At 32.3% G+C, this 4,831-nt stretch overlaps 1 long non-coding RNA gene across 1 annotated transcript; it reads left to right on the top strand.

The window, feature by feature from the left end:
• The first annotated feature begins 2,273 nt into the window (after nt 1-2,273).
• LOC136850650 (uncharacterized) lies at nt 2,274-4,565 on the top strand. Its single transcript, XR_010856671.1, has 4 exons — nt 2,274-2,393; nt 2,923-2,974; nt 3,298-3,368; nt 3,763-4,565. It is a non-coding gene; the product is annotated as an uncharacterized lncRNA (long non-coding RNA).
• The last annotated feature ends 266 nt before the right edge of the window (nt 4,566-4,831 follow it).

Genomic DNA, 4,831 nt, shown 5'->3' with positions numbered 1-4,831 from the left:
AAATAGGAAACTTATTTTAACCCTGTCAAAATGACTGATCCCTTGAATAAGGTACAATTAAACTAAGCAATATCCCAGTATGGATTTTTATTATAGCTTACAAGTTCTATTTAAGCATAAGCTTTGTAAAAATTTCTGAAATCCCTTTAATGAAAATGCCCACTAACACTAATAAAATATGTAAATGCAAGGTTGAATGTCGAGTGATTCTGTTACGAAATAAAACTTCTGTACCAGAACACACAAATTTTTAGTCAGTCATTTTAAAACAATACGATTTTATCGATTTTCATATCGTGAACCGAAGATGATTTCATTCGGTTCAAGAGAGAAGCAGTTCAGAAATATCTCAATGGGGGTTATCTTGGAAATTCAGTCATATCACTCTTACTAACAAGGTGGTATTTCCCCAGCTATTTTAGTGAATTCAGTCGAAGTCATTACGAGAATTTTCTTTTTTTTATAAGAAACTGAATTGTTCCACGGACATGTCAGTGATCAAAAGACTGTAAAAAGAAAGAGAGAAATGGAGAAAAATCCAGAGAAAAATTGCATCACATTCTTGGGAAGTTGGTACCCGTTTTGAGATGCTACGACGTAAATGAATCAAACATTGATACTGATATTGTATTGTACAACCTACATATGATGCAAAACCAGAGAGCAAGCGAATTATCTGACGCATGGGTGGTCCTAGTGTTTTATGTCTTATCCCAATGGGAAAGCCACTGTGATTCCATGAAGTATGCATTAACTGGCGACAGAAGGTACTATATAAAATGCAATAAAGCAGAGGTGATTGAGGAAACAGGTGTTGTTGCACACGTGGTTGATCTTTTGCTTTAGTATATTTCTTTTACTGTTAGTGGTTCTTGTCATTGTAATTGAGGTCTTTTTGCTTTGTCAAAGTCTTTGTTTGATCTCCATTTTGAAAATATTTTTCTTAAAATTAGACAATTTTTTGTTCATTGTTTTTTATTTATTTGGAGGGATTTTCTTTTACTGTTATGTGTGGTTCTGTCATTTGTCCATGTGTAAGGTGATTTTATCTTTTGTATTTTTCTTTGTGTATAATTGCTGTCTTTGTTTGTTTCAATCCATTCAGAGTATTTGCTAAAATATTATTCTTAAAAAATTAGACAATTTTTGTTCATTGTTTTTTTTTATTTATTTGGAGGATTTGTGATTTTGCTACAAGTTTTTAATGTGCTCTTGCTTGCATAACCAGTTTTCCCCAATGTGTCCAATGTAACATTTCATTGAATTATCCTTTTATGCTTTGAGTGTATGTATTTAAGTGTGCTCTTTGTGTGTAATTTTTGAACAGCCTTTATAGAGTTTTTTAATGACTAATGTTTTAACGAAATAAATTTCTGACTCACGCCGGGATCGAACCAGGTCTCTCAGGTGGTAATTCAGTTTTAGCCGTTCAGTAGTCTTTTATTAATTTATTTCATTTTCCATAGATTTGAATGAAATGATGATGTGATTATGGGAAAATCACGAAACAGGTAGGAAGCAAGGAAGTGTGAATCTCCCAGAGTCAGTATTCCGTGATTGTGTGTTGATGATTTCCCTTCGCTCGAAGGGATAATCTGAATGAAATTTATGTATGTGCGTCAGATCGCTGGTATGCAGATTTGTATGAGGTTTCAATATATATATATATATATATCAGAAATATTTCTGTTCCACACGGTGATTGTGTGTTATATATATATATATATATATATATATATATATATATATATATATATATATATATATATATATATATATATATATATATATAAATATATATAATACAGTATATATATAAAGTATCACGTATACGCCTACTAAATTGTTTTAGATTCTTTACAATCAAATTAACAGTATTTTGATGACTATAGGCAGAATGGTCTTTTGTTCGCCCAAAACCATTACAAAATTTTTTCGGTGCCAAATACCTGAGAGGCTTTCATTCCTTAAAGGTTTATTTCGACCTATGGAAAAAAATTCTATTAGTTTTTGCAAAATGGAGGATAGAAATATATTTTCCATCCAATACAAAATCTGAGCTCTTTGCTCTCAGCTCGAGCCAAGAATTGATACCTAAATCAAAAGGACCTCAGGTTAACAAAAATGCCCCAAAAATCCATTAAAATTCTTACAGCATGAATGACTGGGATCTTATCTCCACAATATCGCTGAACACCTGCCATCAGTATCTAATTTGTAGCTTTTAAAATGACACGTCGAGGTGTAAAGGTTACGCGATTAGGAACAGCTGTATAAATAGTGATGTGGACACTGCGTGTTAACACAGACTCTCGCAGTTCTTCACAAGACGCTCCAGGGTCAACAGATCAGCGCTTTTCCCTCACTCTCTGACCTGTGCTGGTTGATTCCAGGTATCACTTATAGTTCGGGCCTACATATGCTTACTTTCCATGAGCTTTTCTTATTGTTTATGGATAAGCATAGAAGTGACACAGAGTAACTTTCGATGTAAAGAGGATGCGATTAATTAAAATGTTTTCAGTTTGTTTATTAATATTGTAGATGCTTACATAGATATATATATATATATATATATATATATATATATATATATATATATATATATATGTATATATATATATATATATTATATATATATATATATATATATATATATATATATATATATATATATATATATATATATATATATATATATATATATATATATATATATATATATATATATATATATATATTATATATATGTGTATATATATATATATATATATATATTACATATATTATATATATGTTTGTATGTTGTATATGTATGTGTGTGTTTTTGGTTTAGAGAACCTTCTTAATAACCTATATACTTCGTCTCACAGATGTGTAATGCATAGAAAATTATCTGAGAATTTCCTTCGCATTTTTCAGTTTTACAAGAAGAATGATGTCACGACTCTTCCTGAATTTCCTCCTGATTGCTGTGAGTAATTGTCCTCCTACTTCCTCCCTTTTCTTACCTTTGGAAATAGAAATCGTACAAAAATATTTTGCTATCTGTTCTTTTATCATCACATTTTTTGTTCGTCACCACTGGCTGCAAATAGTTCCGAATTTCTCGTAATGCATTATTTTATAACGTAAAAGACAATGACATTATAAAAGATATTATGACCATAAAATAAGTAAAACACGTCAATTACTTGTTCGAAAAATAGTGAAAAAGTAAAATGTTTAAGATTATGAGAAGTTAGACCTTGACCAAAATCCCGTGTCAGCCCAGATTTACATTGAAGATCCTTCCAGGTCTTGGCCTCTTGCTGGGTCCAGGGACGCAAAGCTGAATCTCCTTTGAAATTTGATACGAAGGAATATGCGTAAGTGATAAGATGGTTTCAGTTAAGATTGATAAGATTTTAAAGTATCAACCTCATTCTTTACATTGGCTTTCACTGGTCAGCTTCCACTGGAGTGAGAGAAACTCTGCTCGTCAGCCCAAATCGTGAATTTTTTGCAAATGGATTCCTTCGTTTGTTTTCATAAAGAAATCTTCATAAACTTTTCCCTCGACTAATAATCACGTGTTCGTCTTTGGCTTTCAATGCTGACGCGAATTATTTCAACAGAACTCTATAAAAAAACTGAAAGATTTAATAGAATGTTTACAAGTAGTCATGGATATATCTCCGATATCCAGAACATCTGAATCGATATTCACGTTCAAAGTTTCTTGTCTTTCGAATTAAATAAATAGTGATGTTATCTTGACAGACCAAAACCACAGCTGAAAAGAGAGATGACCAAATCAGAAACACGAGAGCCTGAGGTGCCACCTTGCCATGCAATTGGCCCCTGGGCTGGAGAAGAGGAATTTGATGCGTTTTGTAATACCAGCTGTCTTAAAGAGGTGGATCCCTTCTGCCCTTTCTACATGTGCACTTGTAATGGGACGCTCGACGCTTTGGCATAGATGGAGTGGGCGCTGTCTATAGACATCCGGTTTCACGTTTGGGATTCAGTTGCTGATTTCAATTAGGACACCACAGAATGACTGTTAAAGATTTCAAAGCTACGATTCTACGTAATTCATTAAGTATTGGTAGACTGACTGCAGTATTGACACTTATAGATGTTTTGCACAGATGACTGAAATAAGAAAAAATAAGTCATCATAAAATAAAAGCTGTAGAATATTCAGTTATATCCAATCTTGGTAAAGTGGATACATTAAATTTTTAAATAGTCATTTGCCAACAGAGCAGATACAATTTCTGTCATTCTTTTTGGGAACAAGATATTGCGCCTAAATGAGACCATATATCATGATTTTCATGTTGAATGGATCAACAGTTCTATGCCTTTTTGCTTGCTATGTTTACAAATAAGCACGTTGTATCTACATCAAAAAGTGCTTTTGTTTGTCGTAAGCTGATGGAATCATTATGCTTGCAAAGCAGTTTATGAATTGTATAATGCTTATTTAGTGTTTATCATATTTTACTTACATGATTTTCCTTGGTAAATAACGATGAAATGATGCTATTCAGTCAATAAAGATCAGATGCACTAACCAATCTCTTGTTTTATTCTGTTTATATTTATATATTGATTTCACATGTAGAATGGACCTTGCCTCTTTTAGAGGAAAAATGGATTAGTGGGATGTTATATTCATTGAACTCTTCTCAAATGAAAGACTAATATTTAGATACATATACAACTCTTTTCATTGAAGACTGGCAAAGTGTCTCCCGCTTTGCGGGGACAATTCTAGTTCCCTTTCGCTGAAAATGCCTCACTTCCTACCAAAGATGGAATCTGATCTGGAACAGAGAGGAAA

This window comes from Macrobrachium rosenbergii, chromosome 22 (assembly GCF_040412425.1).
Source record: "Macrobrachium rosenbergii isolate ZJJX-2024 chromosome 22, ASM4041242v1, whole genome shotgun sequence".
In the NCBI taxonomy this organism is placed as follows: domain Eukaryota; kingdom Metazoa; phylum Arthropoda; class Malacostraca; order Decapoda; family Palaemonidae; genus Macrobrachium; species Macrobrachium rosenbergii.
This window is presented reverse-complemented; position numbering and strand designations above follow the sequence as displayed.